The 25194-nt window shown below is 38.0% G+C and overlaps 1 protein-coding gene across 3 annotated transcripts in view; it reads left to right on the top strand.

Annotated features, from left to right (window-relative positions):
* Positions 1-25194, top strand: part of Zfand3 (zinc finger AN1-type containing 3) — a 242145-nt gene that overhangs the window by 32166 nt on the left and 184785 nt on the right. Inside the window, exon 2 of one of the 3 annotated variants that reach the window (XM_059281471.1) lies at positions 2505-2567. The exons of the other annotated variants lie outside the window; for them this stretch is intronic. The gene's annotated coding sequence lies outside the window, so the exon portion shown is untranslated. The remainder of the gene's footprint in view (positions 1-2504; positions 2568-25194) is intronic. 3 annotated transcript variants of the gene reach the window in all.

A 25194-nucleotide genomic window follows, 5' to 3' on the forward strand; every position in this document is an offset into this window, starting at 1 on the left:
GCAGGCCGTTAGGTGACCACCTCTCTGTTTCCTAGGGGTAAAAGCCAAATTTTTCTGTGTTATGTTTTGTTATTTATCTATAAAAAGTTTACAAGCTTTTAGAGGTTGTGAGATATGGGTTATTTTTGTCCAGATGATTGGTCAATAAAACATTTACTAAGTTGAAATGTTTTCTTTTCTCCACTCTAAGTTTTTGAAGGACAGTAAATGGACAAAGGAAGAAAACCATTAAAGGATTTAATAAAAAAAAAAAAAAAAACAACAACAAACCATACCAACAAACACACCATAGCTGTCTGGGTTACTTCATCTTCCTTTTTCAGAACTCCATCCTACCTGCAGGAGTAGACCCTCCAGGAGCCAGTGGACTGAGTCTAGGCTGCTCTCTGCTTCCCCACCCTATTGTGTCAGAAGGATGCTGCTGCAGTTGTTTTTGATCTTAAAATGACTTCGTTCTAGAACTGAAAAAGAATAATGTACTAATCTCAGACAGCGGAACCACTTGCTAGGAAGTTCAGGGGGAATTTTGATGTGCTCCAGAGTGGACCACATAGAGCCTCTCAGAAACTGAGGACTGAGTTGAACACATCCTGAACAACCTCTCTGAATTTAAGCTTTTAGAAGTGTTAAAACTTTTGAGAAAAACATTGCTGGAAATAATCTGTTCAGGACTCACTTCAGGAATGTTCTGTACATTGCATTTTTCGTGCAACATATACTTAGTAGTAGACAGCGTTTTTAAAAGATGCATAAGTCTAGACCAGAAATGATTGTTTCATCATATGTGCTTTGATAAGTTCATTATTAGGTCTCTGACTGTGTATGTTAGTGCCTCAAGAAAGATAGTCTGCCGTTATCTCAAGATGGAGAAGAAAGGAATATAGAACAATGATTTCCTAAGTACAGAATCTCAGTTTTGTGTGATGGAAAAGCCCCACAAATAGACTATAGTATCATGGCATAATATCATGAATGTAATAAATCAATACAATTAATGTAAAAAAATATTATTTAGGGGCTGGTGTTGTGGAATATTTGTTTAACTAGGCAAAGATTTGTTACATTTGTTTAAGTTGTGGAATATTACTTTAACTATGTGAAGGTGTGTTATATTTGTTTGTGCTGCCTTTGTTAATGATGTGAAGATGTGTTACATTTGTTTAAAAAAATGTAAGAGCTAACCAGTAATAAGCCTGAGCTAATGGCCGAGCAGTTACAAATAGTAATAGTAATAATAATAATAATCATAAAGTCTGCAAGGGAAGGAAGGCTGAGATTGTGTGGATTTTAAATGAAAGAGCTAGGTGAATGCCTGGCCAGAGTGCCAGTCATTACCAATGCTGGGAGAGCTAGATGTGACTGCCTCTCTCTCTTTCTGCTTAGGCCAGCAAGAGGCAGGATTGCTGGTGGAAAGAGGCTGTTAGCTCTGGGCAAAGCTGAATCATGAATCCTTCCTAGGTTCTCTTTTCTCTAATTAGAAAATAAAGTAGCTGGGTTGCTGGGACTTTATACAGTTTTTAGACCTCCTTAGCCAGAAGGAACCCACTGTATAGGCTTTTAAATAAAACAGTAGAGCACTAAAACCAAGAATTTTTCAGCCTTTGGGGCTTTTGTAGAGACTTTTGTTCCTGGCTTCATAGAGATTGAAAAAAAATGTTTCAATTTTGAGAAAGCAAGGAATGCAGAGGGAGTTAAGATACAGATATACTTGAAGACTATTTTTCTTTAAATTTTTCCTTGTGTACTGTTATTAGGATAGAAGTTACGAGTTCCGAAAGCTCCCTCTATAATCACATGGAGACCACAGATCACTAAGTTTAGCAAGTAGTCCGTGTCAGAGGAGATTGCACTTTCCTAGGACAATGGCTTAGTTTAGCTACAACATAGTGGCCAGTGTTGGGTTTTCTACAGCCAAGATAATTGTGACATTAGGGAGTTTTTCAGTAATAGACCAGCTGTGTAGCCAGGCTGCTGAATGTGGGAGACAGTGACATCTTACTGCCTGGCCTGTGGATCTGTTATCAGAAGCACCGCTCTTTGTATTCTGCCTAAGCAGTTCAGTGTCTTTGAAGTAGAAAAGACAAACTGTGATCATGCCTTAACTGTGCTGATGACACTAGTAGTGTTGGGAGTAAGGGGCCAGGCAAGATTAAACCTTAAACCACAGGCTGCTCAGGGCTGTTTATTGGGGTCAGAGGGCAAAGCAGAGGCATGCTTCACTCTTCTTGTTCTCTTTTTTTTTTCACTCAGTGACACATACATCCTGTCATTATGTCATACATAAGGAAGGCTAGGCCTTAGTGTTTATCTCCTGCTTCCACGAGGGGTTGCATTGGAAGGCATGCTTTCATACATTTGTTCTGTGAGTCAGAGTCATTGTACTTCTCTCCCAGAGAGGGAACACAGGGGTAACTCAGATCCTAACCTCACTATTCTGCATGGTTTCCCACTACCTTACTTTATTTAGCATGGAGACTGTGTGTATTCATCTTTTTTCACTGCAGAGATTGAGGGCCAGGACTAGACAGCTCCGCCTCTGGTTTGGGCTACACATAAGAGGAAAAACAGTAAGTAGCTAGTCAATTCTTTAGGCATTTATTAGAAATTTTGTGTTTATATTTGTTGAGTATGGCACTCCTTGAATATGTGTGTGTGTGTGTGTGTGTGTCTCTCTCTCTCTCAAGACACACACACACACACACACACACACACACACACACACACACACAATCCTGCTTAGGACATTCCAGTAACTGCCTTACATTTCACTAGCACATCTAGCATAGAGTTAGATTTCAAGTAGTTTACAATTCTGATTAATCGGTACTATGAATTACAGATAGTCTAGTTCAAAGGACAACTGGAGGGTAAGTGCATTCTAGTGTAATTTCACCAGTGGTATAATGTGTCACTTGAAGAGAATTAACATTTGATTGTCATGTTCTTTCTAATTTCCTCTATATAGAAAATACCCAGATTATCAATGAGTTTAGTTTGCAGATAGTTTTAAATGGCTACTGTATTAGAAATATGCCCCATATCTAAATGATCTATTTCATTATCTTTCTTCTTACTCACTTACTTGATGTGCAGGAGGCTTGTTAGACCTGTCAGCCTCCTTCAGGAGAATTTACAAAGTTCCAGTCATCCTTTGTGGATAGGGCCTGTAAACAAACAAACAAACAATAAAATGTTTTGCATTCCCTTATATATGTAGCTTTTAAATAGAGGTCAATTTGGAACTTGACGACATTTAAATGGGGATTTTACAAGTGATTGAAAATGAGGTACGTTTTCATTGAGAAGTGAGGATTACCTCAATGAGAAGTGGGGACCCTTGCATAACCTTTGAGAGATTGCTAGGATGTAATTCCATTTGATTTTTGTTTCTAAGCCAAGATACATGAGACAGTTTCTCATTGGCACCATAGTATTAAGTGGTAGGGCAAGGTTACCAACAAGCAAGTTATTTTGGGGGCATTCCATATATGCCCTGATTCTGCCCAGTGCACGTTCCTAAGAGATACGAGTAGAGAACAAATGACTGAATTCCTCAAGCTCATGTTGCATAGACAACATAGATCAAGTTTCCTTACTCAGGCTCTTTCCAGAGAGGAGTTTTCAAATCCACATTGGAATTTTGGGGAAGGAGTTTTGACTTTTATTTTCCCTGCTGTCTTCAGGTTTCATTTTGAGAGGAATAGAACTTCTAACAAGATTCTTGTGGTAGATGCCCACATGATTATTTTTCAGACCCCTGAAAACATGACCATTAATGCCCAGAATGTTTTGGGGGATTCAGGTCTATATCTAGTGACTGCACATTTCTTTGGCAAACAGTCATCTTTTGAGTAGGACAAAATATTAGTATGAATTTCAGAGATAAGATTGGGTCAAAAGGGTGGGTGATTATCAGGTTGAAGAATACTTAAGGTTTCTACTGAGGAAGGGCTAGGGACTGTGCATCTCAGACACTCGTTTGAACTTGCTTTCCTCATATTTCAAGTGAAACCTTCACTGTCCTAGAATGTTGTTGTGAGAAGTAGGGGATTTGGTATCTGGTCTGTAATTAGCTTCCTCTTTTGTTAGTTCCTTCTTGCGGCTTACAAAGGTAGACCTGAACTCCAATCTTTGAGTGATGTTCTCTATTCCTAGAATAACTTATTTGAGATTACTTCTTTAAAACACAGCATTTTAGTTGTGCACAGAGTTTGTTGGAAAAGGCAGAAAACAGTATAATTCTGACCACAGCAGCTAAACAAATGTTTTTTTTTTTTTTAATTTATTTATTTATTATGTATACAGTGTTCTGTCTGCCTGTATGTCTACACGCCAGAAGAGGGCACCAGATCTCATTGCAGATGGTTGTGAGCCACCATGTGGTTGCTGGGAATTGAACTCTGGACCTCTGGAAGAGCAGTTAGTGCTCTTAACCTCCGAGCCATCTCTCCAGCTCCCTAAACAAATGTTTTAAGTTAAAAGAATATGCTGATAGTTCAGCCTTGAATATTACACCCAAACTGAGAGACAAGCAAACAAATGCTAGATTTAAATTGATGAATAGTAATCATTTTAGGTAAATCTCGCTCAAGTGCCTCTTAGCCTCATTTTCCTGTCTGTGTAGTTAGAAGTTAGACTTGATTTTGGTGTGAGTGGTTGAATCCTGAAAGAGTAATTAGTTCTTTGGGGAGGACTAGTGATTTCCATAGTAGATGGTGGATTCTACATTTATCTCTATACACTTATGTTCAGTAAAGCTGTGACCTTTTAAAATATGAGTGGCTTAGTACATGTGCATATGCCAAAGTCAGAATTCCTTGTCACAGGTATTGTAACCAAGCTGCTGGTTCTAGACCATGCTCCAGTTCCTGTGTCTGGTAACTTACTATTCAACCAGTGAAAGTCATAAAGCACAATGAGTATTCTAAGGAACACATGTGGCAATGTGACGAAAAGTCCCCCTTGACTTTTCTTTTAAATGCCATTCTGATTATAAATGTTGTTCTTGGATTTGAAAGTAGTAGAATTGTACAATAGTTATTAATTGTACAAAATTTATTGTATAATAAAGGAAGTAACTCTCTTGTAAAAATATCAGAGTTACTTCTTAGTTTGAAAGAAACATACTTACTGTTCTTGATATGTGCAAGACTGTTAAATATGTAATCATGGCTTTTTAAAATTAAAATCATTAAGACTATCAACTGAAGTAGTTGCTCTTTGTTATGGTTATTAAAAGGGATATCAAGTCAGTTAAACTTTATGTATACTGTGAAAAAGGTCACAATCCGATTGGAGCTTTGGGTACTGAGAATGACTGTTAAAAAATAAGCTGTCTTAAATAGTATGATCTGGGGTTGGGGAGATGGCTTAGTTGGTAAAGTGCTTGAGGACTTGAGTTCAGATTCTTAGCACCTATGGGAGGTGAAAACAGGAAGATCCTTGAGGTTTGCTGGCCAGCCAGTCCAGCTCAGTCAGTGAGCTCCAAGTTCTGTAAGAGACCCTGTCTTTAAAAAAACCAAAAAACAAAAAACAAAAAAAACTGTGTCTATTCCTATATATATTTGTAGATAGAACTATAAAACAAAGTGGAGAGTAATTGAGGAAGGCACTTAGTATTGGCCGCCGGCCTCTGCATGCACACACACTTGTACACATGTGTATTTACATATACACTATACATAAATAAAAAATAAAAACCTTAAAAAAATTGTATTCCCTGGTGGGAAGAATCTTGTAAAGACCAATGTCAATACAAATATAAAATTGGATTTTGTTTAGATTGGGTAACTTTATTTGACACTAGATGTATGCATTTTAGCTGTTTAGAAAAACATGGCTTTTGTTTGTTTGTGTTTTTGGGATAAAATCTTGCTCTAGCTCAGGCTGTCCCTTAATCGTGATCATTATCTTGAGCCGGCCTCTCCCAAGTGGTGGGATTATAGATGTGAGCCACCATGCTTGACTGTAGCTAGAGTTTTCCTGCCTGGCCCACAGTCAGGACAAATCTCTCTCACCTGCCAGTCCCACAGCCTCAGACCCAACCAAGTAAACACAGAGACTTGTATTGGTTACAAACTGTATGGCCGTGGCAGGCCTCTTGCTAACTGTTCTTTCAGCTTAACTTAATCCATTTCCATTAATCTATACCTTGCCACATGGCTTGTGGCTTACCGGCATCTTCACATGCTGGTTGTCATCATGGAGGCTGGCAGTGTCTCTCTCTCAGCCTTCCACTTTCCAGCTTTATTCTCCTCCTTGTCCCGCCTACACTTCCTGCCTAGTCAATGGCCAATCAGTGTTTTATTTATTGACTAATTAGCAACACATTTGCCATATAGAACATCCCACAGCACTTGACTCTGTTTTATTGAGTAATAACAGCTTAATCAGTGAGAATAATCTAGTTTCTGAAGATGCTTTTTGAACACCAGCTATATTTTTGGAATAAATTCATTAGCTGGTGATTATAGAAGGAATATGGATTATTTATCTATTTTAGGAATTCATGTATAGATCTTTGGAAAACAGTGCCTTGACCAGCACACTTAACAGACTTGTGCTGTCTCATGTACAGCTGCACTTTAAATTGTGGTGCTGTTTATGATTTGTGTCTGCACCAGTGCACATGCGAAGGTAAGTTAACGCTGGTGTCTTTCTCTGTTGCTCACCACCTTATTATTTTTAAAATTTATCTATCATGTGTGTGGGTGTTTTGCCTGTATGCCTATGCACTGAGGGTGTTGGATTCCTTGGGACTGATGTTACTGAACGTTGTGAGCTTACCATGTGGGTACTTGAAATTGAATCTGAGTCCTCTGAAAGTACTCTTAACAACTAAACCAATTTTTCCAGCCCTGTTTTCTGATTTTGATTTGGCAAATTGAGACCATTAACAGCCTTATTTCTGTCTCTGTCTGTCTGTCTGTCTGTCTATCTATCTATCTATCTATCTATCTATCTATCTATCAATCAATCATTGAGACCTTATCTCTGTCTAATCTAATCTAATCTAATCTAATCTAATCTAATCTAATCTAATCTAATTTAATCTAATTCAGTCTAATCTATAGAGTCTTAGTGTGTAATCCTGCCTGGAACTCACTATGTAGATCAGGCTGGCCTTGAACTCACACCTTATATTTTGAGATATGGTCTTTAACCAAACCTAGAACCTTGCTGTTTTGACTAGACTGGTTATGGTTACTGTGTTGTAGATATACCCCCACTCCCCATCACATAGGCATTGCTGAGTTTATGGATAAGTGCCACCATGCTCAACTTTTTATGTGGGTACTGGGGATCTGAACTCAAGTCTTCGTGCTTGTAGAATGAGCACTTTACTCACTGAGGCACCTCCCAGCTCATGTTCTTACTGTTTTTTACTATTTTAAAAAGATATTCATAAATTCTTTTTTTCTTGTGATTTACTAAATAGAAGTGTTACAAAGCAGAGCGTAAATTAGCCTTTTCTTGTGTTTTATCTTCTGAGAAGCAACTTAAGTTCACAGCTATACATCTTTATATGTGCATTTCAGCTTTTCTGTTATAAAGTATGATTAAAAGTTTTAGAGATTGTAATTAGAAAGAAATTAATAGGTGGATGAAAAAAGTTTCATTGTGCATTGTTCAAATTTTCTTAAAACCAGACTTGTATGTTTAAATGTGATAGCTCAGTCTCTGATAATGTAATAGATCAGCTGAGCTGAGCTGTGAAGTAGTCTAATGAAGTCAGATATTATATTCTAAGGGAATTAACATCTGAATTGTAGTTGTATAATTATGGCATTATCTGTAGGAATGCATAATGGCACACCCATTTATGACTTACTCTTTTAGGGTGTACTATTTCTGTACCATTTGAATTACACATGTATGGGGACTACTTGTTAGACTCCTTTCTGTTGTTCTACGCTCTTCTGGGATCCTTGGAAATTTGTAATTTGACAGCTCTTTAGAATAATGCTATTCTTCAGATTATGTTAATTTTTATTTTTGTTTAAATTAGTCTATTTTTTTAAAAAATTTTTTTTATTTTGGAGATGAGGTTTCTCTGTGTAGCCCTGGCTGTCCTGGAACTTACTTTGTAGACCAGACTGGTCTGAAACTCAGAGGTCCACCTGCCTCTCCTGAGTGCTGAGATTAAAGGGGTGTGCCACTACGCCCGGCTTAAATTAATCTACAATTTTAATTATCCACAGAAAGTTAACCTTTAAAATGGGGTGCGGGTAGTTGTAAGAGGACTTGTATAAATTGATGATGTTGAGTTTTTGCTGTAGGTGGGTTAATTTTTTTAATGTGGTGAAAGACTGCATTCTCTCGTAATTTCCACTTAGATGATAGAATAATTTGGCAATGTGGGAGTGGAAGGGTTCTAAAGGTTTCCCTAATTGTACAGAGCGTACTTGTACTGTCAAGACTTCTACTGCCATTTTGAGCAGCATGGGCGTAAACCTCACATATTTAATAAGAAACCAAGACTTGGTGTGTTCAGAGTGGGCTCAGCAGCTCTTTAGTTTGCTTGTCCTCTCAGTATGTACAGTTCCAGATGCCCATCCTTAAATGAGGACCTCTGAAGCTGGAAGAAAGGAAAGGGGGAAAGGGACCCTCCTTCTTGGCAGTTTTTCTTTTACTAGGGAATAAAGCTTTCTCCTGTGATTGTTGAGTCATCTCTCACTCTTACTTCTGGGGCTGGAGAGATGACTCAGCGATTAAGGGTGTGCTCTGCTCTTGCAGAGGACCCAGGTTCACTTCCCAGCATCCTTGTCTGATGACTCACACCCACCTCAACTCCAGCTCCAGTAGGTCCAACAATGCCTTTGGCACCTGCAGTGCACGCCCCCCCCCCAATACAGATAATAAAAATAATCTTAAAAAGAGAGAAAGCTTAGTTCTTTTCTGAGAACTGTTGTCACAGCCATTTTTATATGAATTATTGCTAAAGAATGGTGATGCTGCCGTATTGGTGTCTCCGTGCTGTTCTGCCTAGGCCTTGATATGTTCATGTGTAGTGTCCCCGTAGGCTCTGTGTTTGAACAGTTGGTCCCTAAGTTTGCTGTTACTACTTGAATTTAGCCCTCATCTTTCTTTTGCTCAAGAAATGTAGCTAGCTATTCATAATACAGGAATACGTTAGTTTCTTCTGTATTCACATTTCAGCCAAAAACTTACACAGGCATTGCTTTGCAGTAATCATTCTGTAATTGGTAATTCTGAGTGAAAACTTTACACATACACATTTGTAAGTCCTTCCTCAGTTCATAGTTAATATAACTTGGTTTTCGTTAAAATTTTATTTTATTCATTTTATGTGTGAGTGTGCCTGTATGTATGTATGCACACCATGTGTTTGCTTGCTGTCTTGGTGCCCATGGAAGTCAGAAGAGGGTATTGGATCCCTCAGAGCTGGAGTTACAGATGCTTAGGAATTGTCACCATGTGGATACTTGGAATCAAACCTGGACCCTCTGCAAGAACAGTGAAGTCACTTAACTACTGAGCCATTTCTCCAGCTTCCTTCAGCTTTATTTCTTAATTGTGTGTGTGTGTGTGTGTGTGTGTGTGTGTGTGTGAATGAATGAATATGTGCTTTGTGGAGGCATGTGCCTGTGGAGGCTAGAAAGAGGCATTGAGTCCTCTGGAGCTAGAGGTACAGGCTGTTGTGAACCAAGACCTGAACTTGGTACCTCTGGGAAGAGCAGGAAGTGCTCTTAACCATCTCTCTAGGCCCCTTTGTTTTTGGCTGTTAAGTAAGTAGAACCTTGGTTTGAATCCCTGCAGTGTTAGTACTTTTGAGATATCTTTGATTACTCACATTTGGACTTTTGGCTGTCTATAGAGAGGGACTGCATTTGGATAGAAAGGACATAAGCCTGAGAGTTGGTAGCCTGTCTCTTGTTCCTCTGTTGCTGACTTCCTGGATGCATGGCTGTGAAGAAAGCCTGTCCCTCTTTGAGATACAGGTGCTTTACTGTAGCACTTAACCTTACTATTTCGTGTCATTGGGCTGTTTGGGTATAATTCAAAGGTTTGATAAATTTTTGTCATCAGTAGTAACTTGTATGAAGTAAACACTCTGATGTACCTACAGCTTCTGAAGAGTGGCCAGTACCACCGTAAGGTCTGCTGTTACTTTGCTAATTTACTAAGCAGTGGTGTTTATCAGCCTGCTCCATTTTAAAATAAGCACTGCTCTGGTATTTTGAACTTTCTGAGAATTTGAGTATTAACATGATATAGCAGAAATTATTCTAAATTCAATTAAATGTTTGAATGGTTTATTCTAGTTTCTATAGCAGCATAATTTATAAAAATAAATCAGACTTTCTATTCTTTATTTCTGAAAAATGATGATAATGGGGTTAAATTGGGGCATAATTGTCCCCATCACAGGACAGAACCAAGTGAATGTCTCACAGCAAACTCTGTCTTCTGGCTTTGTGCCACTATTTCCTATAGGTTGTAGAATGGCAGTAGGTGCAGTGGAGAGAAATTGAGTTCTTTCTCTTCTCAGTGTGGCCAACTGTAAATAAATCTACTTTTTCTGTATCAATTTCTGTTTTAATTTCTTTTAGAATACCGGGAAACTAAAGTAGTGGATTATGTACCTGAGGTTCTGATAACATATCTGTTCTCTAAAAGCCAGCCCAAATGGCAGAGTCGGCAAGCCCCAAACTGATTTTTCCACAGAAGCAAATCAAACAGAAACTGTTACAGTCACTTTTTGTCAGACTTTTCCATCATTGCAAATAAACCATCATCAGGAAAAAGCCCGCCCCCTTTCTTGCTTTAGCTGTTACTCTTTACTCCATTCAACCCCTTCAGTTCCTGAAACCTCTTTTGTCTTCTAAGGTTTTAGAGCATTTCTGACAAGAAGAATCAGATATTTTGTGAGTAGTGTCTTTTTTTTTCCCCTTGGTTTTTCGAGACACGGTTTCTCTGTGTTGTTTTGGTGTCTGTCCTGGATCTCACTCTGTAGCCCAGGCTGGCCTCGAATTCACAGAGATCCACCTGGCTCTGCCTCCTGAGTGCTGAGATTAAAGGCGTGCACCATCACCGCCCGGCGTGAGTAGCGTCTTTTACTTGGTATGTTTTCAAGTTTCCACCATTGTTACTGTAGTGTGCACCATATGAGTATTTGCTTTTCTATGGTCAACTGTGATTCCATTGTATGCATATACTACAGTTTATCTATTCATTAGTTAGTATTTTGTTTATTTTTACATAATATAGCACCAAAATAATTTAAGCAAAACTGACAAAAATGGGTGAATCAACAGTAATGGAGACTTTGGTTCCCTACTTGGAATGGAGAGAACAACCAGACAGGTCGCTCTAGGGAACAAGAAGACTTGATCACCATTGTAGACAAACTGGATCTAGCCAACATAAGCACACTTACCTCTCAACAGAGTATACGTGGGCACATTTTCCAGGGCAGACTATTTATAAGACGATGAAACAAACCTTAAAATATTAAAAGGGATAGAAATAACATAATATGGTCCTTGATCATGTAAAGTGAAATTATGAAGTAATAGGAAGAAATTTGGGAAACTTACAGTATGGAAACTAAACAAGGTACTCCTGAATAACCAGTAAATCAGATAAGAAATTAAAAGATAGAGCAGGAAATGCTTTGAGGAGAATGAAGATAAAGGCATAACATGTCAACATGTGTGAGGTACCTCTAAAGTAATGCCAAGAGGGGAAAGGCCTATATTAATATTGAGGATATCAGATCCATTTCCTCTTCAGTCCCCTTAAGACATTGGAAAAAGAAGAGTGAACAAAGGGAAGGGAGTAATAAAGATGGAAAAGAATGAATGAAATAGCCAGCAGAAAACAGTCAGAATCAGTGAGTGCAGAAGCTCATTCTTTGAAGATCTCAACAAATAAGTCCCTGGATTGAATGAGGTTCACAGAAAAACTTAAAATACTAGGTTTAGAAACAAAAGAGGGAATGCTACCGCCAGCCTTACAGCATTGGAAAGGATAGTGAAAGATCATTATAATCAAGTTGCATAATGACAAGTAACAAGGGAGTCTACGAATTCTTAGACTACTGTTATATTGACTCATAGACCTCTAAGAAGTTAAGAGATGAACTGGATAATCAAAGCGCCCCCCAGAACATTGCTAGATGGAATCACAAAGAATTTTACCAGTCGGTTAAAGAAAAATTAATTTTCATTTTTTAAAAACACAGCTTGGGAGAGCTTGAATGAGAGAAAGTCAAGGGAGAGGGAGAGAGGAAGGGAAGAGTGTGGGAGAGGAAAGTGAAGGGAGAGAGGGAGGAGAGAGAGCATGAGTTGCCAGGCAGTGCTATCACACCATTGTCTCTTAGGGATGTCATTCAGAAATCCTCAGCAAAATGCTGGGAAATCAAATAAACAATAAATAGTCACATGTCATGATCATACGGGATTATTTCAGGAGTATAAGGTTGGTTTAACCTCCAGAAGTAAATTACTATAGTATATCTTGTCAACAGAATGAAAAAAAACCAAAACCATATGATAGTCTTAAAAGATGACAAAACTTAATAAAGTTCAGTGTCATTTCTTGAATAAAAATCCTCCACAGACTACCAGTAGAAGCTGACTTTATTAGCCTGGTGAAAGGCATCTAGGTGTAGCTTTGTATTGTGCTATTTTTAGTGATTGCTTTAATCTTTTTAATCTTTGATAATTGTCTTCAGATGGTTCTGTGCAACTCTGTATGGCCTGAGGAGGTCTCATCCCCCACTTCTTCAGCTTTGTGCATTTCATCAAGTGTTGTTTTTCCCCTCTATATGTAATAAAGCCAACATGAGATTGCTACTAGTTTTGTTCAAAAAGGTGGTGGGTAATTATCACTTTATTGACCTCTCCAGGGCTGACTCCTTTGTGTAGGTCCATATTTCCCTTTGATGTAATCTTACTCCTTGAATATTTTGAGAAGTAGTTTAAATTTTTGGTTGTGTAGGACCGCTGAGAAGGAATTACTTCAGCTTTCATGTGTCCTGAAAAGCTGGTCCCTCTTTGAGTATGTTTTTGCTGAGCATAGAATGGTAGGTTAGCAGCTTTTTATTCAGGGAGCTGAAAGTGCTGTTCCTAGTGGAAACTCTGCTGCCATTCCCGTCTTTGTACTGTGTTTAATGTGATTTTGTTTAAAAGTGTTTGTGTTTATAACTGAGTTTAGGCAATGATATTTTATGGTATGCCTTGGTGTCTTAAATCTATGTGTGTGTGTGTTCATTGAGATTTTCAGGTGAGTAGGTTGTGGTTTTCATCAAAGTTCTAACATTACTGCTATGTTCAAATACTTTTTTTCTGCCTCTTACTCCAGTTACACATATATTAAGGCATTCAAAGGCACTTTGCCTCTTTCTTACCCTGCTTCATATGTTTTATTGTGAATATATGAGTTCATTATAGAGCAAATGTTGTGGTAATATCTTTTGAGTTTAACTTTTTGAACATATGCAAAACAGAATACTTGTTCTGATGCCTTTCGTTCCTGATACCGTCCTCTTTGTTCATACGCGTTTCTAGTAATTGTGGATGGGTTTGGATTGGTTTGATGTTCCGGCTTCTTTGTATTATGTTATAGCTGCCATTAGTTTATCTGTACTCATTCTAGAACAAACCCTACAGTTTACAGAGTTTTGTTATCTGATAGAATAAGTCTGCCAACTTAAGGATTGTCCTGGCTGTATTTGGCCATTTACATTTGCGTCAGATTCTAGAAATAGTTTATTAGTTTTCTAAGAAAATCCTGTTAAGCTTTTGATTGGGATAGCACCCATTTTATGTTTAGCAGAACTTTCTTCTTTCATCATATTTTTGATCATATTTCACTCCATATAATCAGGTTTTCTTGAATTTTATCAGTTATATTTCATGGTGTGTAAAATAGAGATCTTGATGATATTTCATTGATTTTTTTAGATATTTGTTTTGTGGGATGTTGTATAAACGAGATGCATGTTTATTATAAATGTTTTAAGTTTTATTAACAGATTTAAATTTTAGAGCTGTTTATATTCACAACAAAATTGAGCAGAACCATACACATGCTGGCCTCACCTTCCACCTGCCAGTACCCCACCAGTATCCATTAGATTGTATCGCATTTATAGTACTGCCACTGAGTTTACATGGGGTTCATTGTTGGTGTTTACATTCTTTGGGTTTGGACAGATGTTTATTTTAGTAACATGAATCTCATATTACACCAAGTAGTTCACTGCTCTTTTTTTTTTTTTTAAAGATTTATTTATTTATTATGTATACAGTGTTCTGTCTGCACGTATCCCTGCAGGCCAGAGAAGAGGGCACCAGATCTCATCACAGATGGTTGTGAGCCACCATGTGGTTGCTGGGAATTGAACTCAGGACCTTTGGAAGAGCAAGCAGTGCTCTTAACCTCTGAGCCATCTCTCCAGCCCCCAATTCACTGCTCTTTAAGTCCTCTGTGTTGACTATTCTTCCCTCTCACTTAAGCCCTGGTAACGACTCTAAAAACCGAAGGACTGTATTGGTTCCTTAGGTTTTCTTCCAGTGTGTCACACAGTTGGAATGGTTTATCTGTGGTTTCTGCTCATTGGCTTCTTCCACCTATAGCATACATTTAAGGCCTTTCCACTTCTTTTTGTAACCTTAGCCATTTGTCTATTTATTTATCTACTTATCTATCTATCTATCTATCTATATCTATTTTCTCCTTCCCTCCCTCCCTCCCTCCTTCCCTCCCCCCCCCCCTCTCTCTCTCTTTCTCTTTCTCTTTCTCTCTCCCTCTCCTCTCTCTCTGCAATGACTGATAGTTCATTGCTATAGTCCAGTTCATCTGTTGTTGCTGCTTGATATTTTGGTTGGGCCCAATTTTTGTCATATAGGAATAAAATTTCTGTAAATATTGGTGTGCCAGGTGTGGTGCTGGCTTAATTTTTCAGCTCACTTAGGTAAGTAGCAAGGAGCATGTTTGTTGGCTTGTATGGTAAAGTTTAGTTTTTCAGAAGTTGTCAGGCATTCTCCCAGAGTTTTGCATTGTTGCCCCCACATCCTAACCTGCATCTTATAGTGTTTCAGTGTTTTGGATTTTGGTCATTTTAATAAAGTGTGGTGGTGTCTCTTTGTTTTAATTAACCGAATAAGGCATTGGGCATCTTTTCATATGGTTATTTGCCATGTGAAACCATCCACCCAGTGTCAGGGATTGAACCTAGAGCCTTATACATACTAGGCAGCTTTATATGTCTTTTGGGATGTCTGTTAGGTCTTTTGTTTATTTCTTAATCAGGCTTTATTTTGTTGAGTTTTAAGAGTTGTTGTTGTGTGTGTGTGTGTGTGGTGGTGGTTTTGTTTTTTGAGACAGGGCTTCTCTCTGTAGCCCTGGCTGTTCTGGAACTTGCTCTGTAGAGCAGGCTGGCTTTGAATGCACAGAGATCAGCCAGCCTCTGCCTCCTGAGTACTGGGATTAAAGACATGTGCCACTACCGCCTGGCTGAGTTTGTATTTTTAATAACAGTCCTTAGTGAGATGTATCTATTGCAAATACTTTCTCCAATTGTGTGACTTGTCTTCTCATTCTATTGATATTTTATTTTAACCTTTTATTACAGAACCATGCACAGAGTAAGAATAATACTGTGATTACCTTCATATCCAGATGGACCTCTAGCTGTCATGTTACTAACTTACATTCAATTCAGTTTCATTTGAACCTAATAAATTACTTTGCAGCGAATCTTGGCCATGTAATTTTTCTTGCTTTTTTTTTTCCCCCCTTTTCTTGTGTAATTGGACACCTGATGGCCTGGGAATTGAACCTGGGTCCTCTGGAACATCAGCCAGTGCTCTTAACCACTGAGCCATCTTTCTCCTCGCCGTATATTTTTTAAAATGGACAAATTTTGCTAGCCCAATGTTACATTATTGTATTAACACTCTTAAAATAATTACTAGTAACACTTTAATGTTAATAAACACATTTTTTTTGTCGTCCCCGCCCCCCAGACCGGGTTTCTCTGTGTAGTTTTGGTGCCTGTCCTGGATCTCGCTCTGTAGACCAGGCTGGCCTCGAACTCACAGAGATCCACCTGGCTCTGCCTCCCGAGTGCTGGGATTCAAATAAACACATTTGATGTTGACATACAGGAACACAGTGGATCTTTGCATGTTGTCTTTAGCAACATTGCTCAGTTTACTTAAAAATTTAGAAAAAAAATCTACTCATAGATGTTTTGCCTCTTAGAGTATGTCTGTTCACAATGCACACTCCTGGTGGCCTTGGAGTTCAGAAGAGGGTGGCAAAGTCTCTGGGACTGAACTACTGTGTAGGTGCTGGGAATTGAATCTGGGTCCTCTGGGAGTAGTCTTGTCCACTGAGCCATCGTTCCAGCCCCCACAGTTCACTTTTAATGCTATTAATTTTATACAGGTTTTTGTTTTGTTTTACACTTGCACAGCCACATAAATTTTGAATTAGTTTGATTTCTCTGTCTTTTCTAATTATGCTTGCTACTTGGTTCTTTTTTTGCGTTGACTCTGCTGCCTTATAAGCATTGAAAAATGTATAGGCATCATGGTAATAGTTCTGTTTGTTTTGTTTTTATTTGAACTAGTGTTCAGGCCCTCCCTCCCCCAGCATTTACATTGTAGCCCTGACTGTCCTGCAACTCTGTAGACCAGGCAGGCCTCAAACCCAGAGATCCACCTGCCTCAGACTCCTGAGTGCTGGCATCAAAGATGTGTGCCACCATGCCTGGCTTAGTGCTCAGTGCTTTTTGTTACTAAGTGTGGTGTTTGTTGTTGGTATTGCATAACTTTTTTAATGCCTTTTTTTCTGTATTCTTACTGTGCCTGTGATTTTGAAGATCATGGATACATAATAATGTTTAACTGATTCTTAACATCTTTTGTTCCTTTATTAAGTTAATATATGGTCTGTTACATTAATGCTTGGAGGCTAGACCAATTTTGGATAATGAGGGTAAACTCTACCTCATTGGCTGTTGTCTTTTGTTGTTCATTTGCTTTTCAAAATTTTCTTTCTTCTCATCCATGTCTATGTGTGAAAATAGTCTGTAAATTTCCTTTTTATACTTGTAATGCCCTTGTGGAGCTTTGGTATCAAGGTTATGCTGGTCTCCTCAAATGAGTTACTTTCTTTCTGTTCTTTGTTTTGTGTGTTTGGTCGACTTACTATATTATTTGTAGAAATTGCCAGTAAAATCCCCTGAAGTCATTTGGAGTTTGCTTCATTGCCATTGAAGCTTTAAAGTTTTTTTACATTATAAGATGGGTTAGATTTTTCTAGTCTTAATTTTTGCTAGCTTTTTTTTTTAATCTTAGAAGTTTATATTTTAAACTTTTACATTTTAAACAATTGCATTTGGTGGTATAGTGCTGACCGAATCCTCTTTTATAAGTTTGTGTATGATTTCTAATGTATACTATGATAAATATACAACTTCATGAGTTTTTAAAAAATGCACATTTCTATTTTCTATCTGTGTCAAAATAGTCATTTAATTAATCAAATCAATGTAAAGAGTATTTCTGTCATCCATGTAGTCTTTTTGCCCTTATGTACTCAAAACCCTGTCCATGAATAACTACCGTTTTAATCTTTGTCACCATATATTTAAGCTTACATAGTGTAAACATATACCTGGAGTTATTACTGTCCCCTCCCTCCCCCTCTTTTTGTTCAGCATTGTCTCAATAGGGTTTGTCTTTATTGTTATTTGTTGTACCAGTTATTGCATGTTGTGACTACAGAGCAGCTTACATGTTCTCTTGTGGCTGGACATTGTTTCAGCCTGTGTTAGGGATAATGCTGCAGTGAATGTTGCTCTTAGTTTTATGAATGAGTTGGTGAGCTGTAGGCTGTGTGTGTTTAGCTTCTTCACAATGGCTGTATCACTCCACTCTCCTAGAATTGGTATATTGATAACTCTAGTGCACAGCTTTGCCAACATTTGTTTTCAGTTCTTTGCTTTAGTTATTTTGGTAGAGGCTCTACCAAAGCTGCACCCCCAATCTGACAGTGATTGTTAACTTAGATTCTCTAATGTCTAGTGATTTAGAGCTGGTTTCCATGTGTCTTTTTGACTCCATACATGTCCACAATTGAAAAGAACCTGGTCAAGGTTTTTGCTTGTTTTAAAGTGAGATTATAATTTTCTTAACAGTTTTATAGGAATTTAAGGATATCACACACATCATATATGTATTGCAGCCTTTTCCTTAATTTGATTTGTTTAATTCTCTAATGTTAACAAAATATAATGTGGTTAGTATTAACTTTTACTGTTTTTCAAAATTAAAAATACATAATTTTATTATTTTTGCTTTATATCCATTGGTTTGTTGTACTTATTTATATTTGATGTTGAATAATGATGAAACTTCACTTTTTTAATGTGTGTCACATTGACTCAGCCAATGTTCTTTGATAATGTATCATACTGTAATGAATAATTACAAAATTAACTGATCTGTGCTTTGATGTACTATATGTACTCTTGAATATCTTGTGATACATTTTATAGATTATTGCATGCTAGGATATATGTAATCATATAATTGTAAATAAAATTAGATAGCTGAATTGTATAATTTGTGGTTTCAACACACTTCAGTCTTTTCGTGGATATTTACATTGTTGCCAATCTTGTTTTATGGCTATTTATTCTCATTACTGATGTTTGAGATGGGTCTGATGTAGCCCAGGCCGGCCTCAAACTCAATATATAGCCAAGTATGACCTTGAATTTCTTTCTGGGGTTACATGTGTACACCATCATACCTGGCTCTATTCAGGTCTAGGTATCAGAACCCCATTCTTGCATGCTGTACAAGCACACTACCAATGGAGCTGCTGATTCACTACTTAGCAGTTCACTGTTCAGTTATTTAACATTGAAACAGAAGGCCTATTGTACACCTTTGTGCATATATGTGGGAATTTCTTACCATACTTTTAAAGAGATAAGGTTTTTATTGAGCCTGTGCTCGCCTCAGATGTGTATAGCTCCTGCGTCTGCTTCCCTCAGTGTGGGGATTACAGTGTGTACCACACCTGGCTACTATACTTACAGTTAATGTTTTGATTAATGTAGTTTATTTGTACCTTGATCTGGAAAACTACCTTTTTAATTTTATTCCTGAGATTGTAAATTACTGTTTATAAATTATTGTCTTGGGTAGACTTGTAGAAGAAATCTCATTTTCAAGAAAGCCTCAGGGGAATGTAATTTTAAAAGTGATATTTGAGCAGACTTCCTTTTATGTTGAAATTAAATGTAAAATTTATAATTTCACATAATGGGTAATATTGAGTGGTCACAATCATAGTTGCTTTTAAATTTATTTAGCTCCATAAGTAGAGTGTGATGTTTCTATAGTCGAACCTATTTATGGAGAAGTACCAGTGTTCATTCGAACAGGTAGCTTGCATACAGACTCACTAGCACTTGTAATAACAAGATTGTTAACTCATCTGGCCAGTGCTTGTCAAGGGTGCATTCTGTTCTGGGCAGTGCTTCATGCCCTAGGAATGCAGTACTCTACAGACTTTTTGTGAAGCTTTTATTTTAGCTTCAGGTGGTGATGTAGTAGGAATAAAATATTGTCTAATCATAAGTACTACAAATAAAGCTGGGTGGTGGTGGCGGTGGCGGCGGCTGGAGGCAGAGGCAGGCAAATCTCTGTGAGTTCAAGGCCAGCCTGGTCTACAGAGTGAGTTCCAGGACAGCCAGGGCTATACGGAGAAACCCTGTCTGGAAAAACAAAACAAACAAACAAACAAATATTATGAATAAATATTGGCAAGCTAGTTGATGATTGGGAATGAAGAAGAAAAATTAGGAAGTGCTACAAGTTTTAGAATTCTAGAGTTCCATTTTAAAATAGAATGTATCCCATGGAAGGAGTTACAAGGAATGGTTGCTTCTGTAGGGGTCGTCTAGTAGCCAAGTGTTGGGATGAATCATAACTTTGATTGATACCCTTTTATACACACAGTTTTGTTGTTGTTTTTTTTAAAAGCGTATAAGTTCTATTGCAGAATATGCCATTGTGGTCTTCCCTAGAGGTGAAGTTGAGAATAGAGCCATCCCACTTTGAGTGGTTTATTCTCTTTCTCTCATTGTGGCCAGAGCCTTTTCTTAAAAACAGATAATGAATGGTTTCCTACTAGGAACTTATGGAAAGGGGCTTCCTGAGAAACTAAAGATTGAATTGGCAAATGACTGAGAAATGAAAGGCTATTACAAAACCTTTGCTGCTACTTTAATCATTAATGAGGCTGTTTGTCTTTTGAACATAGAAATGAAGCAATCAGTAACTAACTACCTCTGTGCTCAGCTAGCCTTTTAGAGAAGTTCAACTTTTTTTTTTTTGAGACAGGGTTTCTCTTTGTAACTTTTGAGCCTTTCTTGGAACTCTCTCTGTAGACCAGGCTGGCCTCAGACTCACAGAGATCTGCCTGCCTCTGCCTCCCGAGTGCTGGGATTAAAGGCGTGTGCCACCACCGCCCAGCAAGAAGTTCAGCCTTTTGAAGGAAAGTCGTGAAGCTGGTTGAAGTAGTCTAGTGCATCTGAACAGCCAGTTGAGCCTTACTTGAGGTTTTTGTCAGAAGCCACAAGGATTCACAGCTCTGGCTCTGCTTAGTACTGGAGGGACCTGCTGACAGGGACTCTGATAGAATTTATTCTTTGTCTGCACCTCTGATTCCATGAATTAAGCCAGTTGACTAGGAATGATTATAGCTGCTGAGAGCCATTCTTGATTACTCTTCTAGTTTTGTAACTAGAGTTTTTTGGTCCTAGCTGACCCACAGTCAGGACAAATCTCTCTCACTTGCCAGTCCCACAGCTGCTCAGATCCAACTGAGTAAACACACAGAGGCTTATATTTCTTATAAACTGTATGGATGTGGCAGGCTTCCTGCTAACTGTCCTTATATCTTAAATCAACCCATTTCTATTAATCTATAAGTTGCCACGTGGCTTGGGGCTTACATTGGTACCTTACATCTCGCTTTTCATGGCGGCGGCTGGCAGCATCTCTGCCTTATCCTTCCACTTCCCAGAATTCTCCTCTCTCCTTGTCCCTCCTATACTTCCTGCGTGGCTACTGGCCAATCAATGTTTTATTTATTAACCAATTAGAGCAGCACATTGAACATACAGAACATCCCGCAGCACTTCCCTCCCCCCTTTTTTTTTTTTTAAAAAAGAGGAAGGTTTTACATAGTAAACTTTTACATAGTAAAAAAAGGCCAGCCTGGACTACCAAGTGAGTTCCAGGAAAGGCGCAAAGCTACACAGAGAAACCCTGTCTCGAAAAACCAAAAAAAAAAACAAAACAAAAAACTTGTACATAAAAAAACTTGCCGGGCGGTGGTGGCGCACGCCTTTAATCCCAGCACTCGGGAGGCAGAGCCAGGCGGATCTCTGTGAGTTCGAGGCCAGCCTGGGCTACCAAGTGAGTTCCAGGAAAGGCGCAAAGCTACACAGAGAAACCCTGTCTCGAAAAAACCAAAAAAAAAAAAAAAAAAAAAAAAAAAAAAAAAAAAAAAACCCAAAAAAACAAAAATACTTTTACATAAAAAAAGTTTACATATGTAAACTTTTACATAGTTATACAGATAACAAAACAATTATCAAGCAAGAATTACAGTCAATATCTAGTCTATTTATAATAACTAGTCTGTTTGTATTTGTCAAAATTAAGGAAGTTATCATATCTTATATTTGTGAGTCTAAGGTTTCATATCTAACTTATCTTTTATCGTAACTAAGGGAAATCATAGCTATCTAGTCTTCAACTACATCAAAGACCTCAGAAGGATATCATATTACCTGAGAAGCGGGAAAAGGATGAAAATAATTTTCGGGAGTCTTGCAAGAGTAGACAGAGACAGCTGGCAGCCTGGACAGTTCTCCAAAGTTTCTTTGTAAAGTTGGGGCATTTGTCTTCAGCCCACAGGCCTAGAGTCTCTCAGTCACTTTTCTCAGTGTTCTGTAGAATGTCTGGCAGTTTTCTCTGCGAAGCAGGAACCTGAAGGACCGTTTTGTCAAGCAAAGTTCAGTGGTCACCTTCCAAAGTTCAGTGGGTCCTGCATGTCCAGTCAATACATTTTTTTAAGCAGTCCAGGCAAGAACAGTTTCTTGCCCAAATGGCTATTTTTGCCAAGAAGAAGATAAACTCCACAAGGAGTGTCTTTGATTCCCATCCTCCTCTCTGAAGTAAATCGGTGCTGCCAGGAGCAGACATGTCTCATTGTCCAGAAAGTTTAAACTTTTAAAACATTTTTAAATGCCATATTCTGTAGGTCTTTGAAGTATTTGAAGATTACCTATCTATCTGAAATATATCGATGTATGCCTAGAAAACTTAACCAACATGCTACAAGTTTGACTATCATAGAAGACTAATTATTAATCTGTATTTTTTAATTATCCATTACAATCTAAATGAGTTACATAAGCATAATACCTCCAACGAGAGTAGAAATATATATACAGTATAACAAAATTAAGTTTATAAACTTGTATCAATAAACTAAAATCCATAGCAATGTAAAACATCTTAAACAAGTTGCTCTTTAAAAGGTTCATTAATCTACCCTTTCCTCTTATTATATCTATATCATATCCCCCTTTTTCTTTAGAAAGAGATCACGTTTATAATCAACCTGATTTAAATAACAATATTGGTTTTTTTCTGTCCCACATCAGAGGGCTCTTTTGATATGGGACACAAGAATCTCTCAACCTTTTTTTTTTTTTTTTTTTTTTTTTGAGCAATATGTTTGGGTTTAGAGAAATGTGGGATGTTCTGTATGTTCAATGTGTTGCTCTGATTGGTTAATAAATAAAACATTGATAGGCCAGTAGCCAGGCAAGAAGTATAGGCGGAACAAGGAGAGAGGAGAATTCTAGGAAGTGGAAGGCTGAGGCAGAGAGATGCTTCTAGCCGCTGCCTTGAAAAGCGAGATGTAAGGCACCAGTAAGCCATGAGCCACGTGGCAATTTATAGATTAATAGAAATGGGTTGATTTAAGATATAAGGACAGTTAGCAGGAAGCCTGCCAAATCCATACAGTTTATAAGTAATATAAGCATCTGAGTGATTATTTTATAAGTGGGCTGTGGGACTGTGGGGGCTTGGTGGGAGCTGGAGAGAATAACTCCAGCTACATAGTTTGTTATCTTACTTTATCTGCTTTAAAAATATTCTCTCTTTCTTTCATGTGTATGGGTGTTTGGCCTCCATATATGTTTGTGCAACAGGTATGTGTCTGGTGCCCACAATGGGTGTTGGATACCCTGGGTATTATACCATATGGGTGCTGGAAATCAAACCTGGGTACTTTAGAAGAGCAGCCAGTGATCTTAACTGCTGAGCTATCTCTCCAGATCCAGTACATTTGCTTTTCATTTTTCTTTTTAATAAACCATTTTCTTTATTTATTTTTATTTTGTGTGCATTAGTGGTTTGCCATGGGTGTCAGGTCCCCTGGAATTGGAATTACAGACAATTGTGAGCTGCCATGTGGCTGCTGGGATTGAACCTAGTTCCTCTGGAAGAGCAGTCAGTGCTTTCACTGAGCCATCTCTCCAGCCCCCTGCTTTTTTTCATTTTTCATTTGTAAGTTTGGAGAGTCATTCATGTTTATCAAAGGCAAAAGTGGGGTTAATTTGGAATTGAATTATAAAGTATTTATTTGAAAAAAGATTGTTAAAGCAACATATGAGGAAGGATTAAAAAGCATCCATCCATCCATCCATCCATCCATCCGTCCGTCCGTCCGTCCGTCCATCCATCCATCCATCCATCCATCCGTCCATCCATGCTGTTTGGTGATTGAACACAGTACCTTGTACATGTTAGGCAAGTCATCCACCACTGAGCTCCATTCCAGCCCTATAGGTCCAGTGACTCCAGTGACTATATTGCTAGCTCTTTCTCTCTGGTGCCTTTATGCCCTTCTTCACAGTATATGTAATTAGGAATGAATCCCATTTTACTTGTATAGACTTTGTTCTGAATTGTTATTTATTTTTGTTATTTTGAAAATAGTTTGACATGTTAGAAAAATTTCAGCTAGTGTCAAGTTGGGAAATTGGCAAAGCATAGTAGGCTGTGTTTGCGTCATCAAGTATAAATCTTTATTGGGCTCTACATAATAGATTTGTTTTTTGTTTTTGTGTTTTGGCAGTGTTTTGCTTTTTAAGACACTATAGTTCAGGCTGTCCTGGACTTCACTCTGTAGCCCAGACTGGCCTTCAACCTGGCATGATCTTTCTACCTCAGCCCCCATCAAGAGCTGGAATTATAAGCATGAGCCATCATGCCAAATAAAAGTGCTTTTAAAAGGTTGTTCTGATCAGCAGTCCCTAGTTTTAAAGAATCTTTGTATATGAGAATGTTAAAGCTTAGGAAAGTTTCCTTTTAGGTGCTGAGGAACAAACCTGGGGCTCTGAGCTTGCTGGACAATCACAAAGACCCAATAAATCTCCAACTAAAAGTGCTTAGCTTACAAGTCTTGTATGTATTGGGTAGAGTAGTATCAGGATTGACTATGTAACTGAAAAATGCTGTAATTTGAAATATATAAGTATTTATGTTTTCCTGTTAGGTTGAGTAACCAGAAACTAAAGTGCTGAAATAGCTGATATTTATACTTTATTTGATCATAAGATAGTTTGGCTAGCTCTCAGATTAGCAGGAATGTTTTCAAAGAATAAAATCAGTAGTTTATCACACAAATGCACCAAAATTAAAATTACCACAGTTTTTCTCTGTACTTTGTCCAATTTGGGGGTGATCATCTGGTTTCCAAATACTCTAGTTTTTTTCAAAGCCTCCCCTCCTGTTTCACTACTCTTTCTTGCTCCCTCAATTTTACCAGAGTTTTTACTGACTTTAACTAGTAGCCGAAGAAGGTGTTGTGCACCTTAGGTCAAGTGCAGTATGGTTCTTGAGTGGGAAGGATAAGGAGGCTTTGCAACTGAGATGTTGAAGTTGTCTGTTGATTTTTTTTTTAATCTCTTGTCAGATACTGTCACAGCATGAATAAATTCATCATAACTAGATAGATTGGATAAAAGCCTTTGAAAATTTGCAGTTCATCAGAAATAGACTTACTTAAAAAATTACTTTTTATACATGAGTTGGGATCTATGCTTTATACCTC

Source organism: Peromyscus eremicus, chromosome 16_21, assembly GCF_949786415.1.
Source record: "Peromyscus eremicus chromosome 16_21, PerEre_H2_v1, whole genome shotgun sequence".
Classification (NCBI taxonomy): Eukaryota; Metazoa; Chordata; class Mammalia; order Rodentia; family Cricetidae; genus Peromyscus; species Peromyscus eremicus.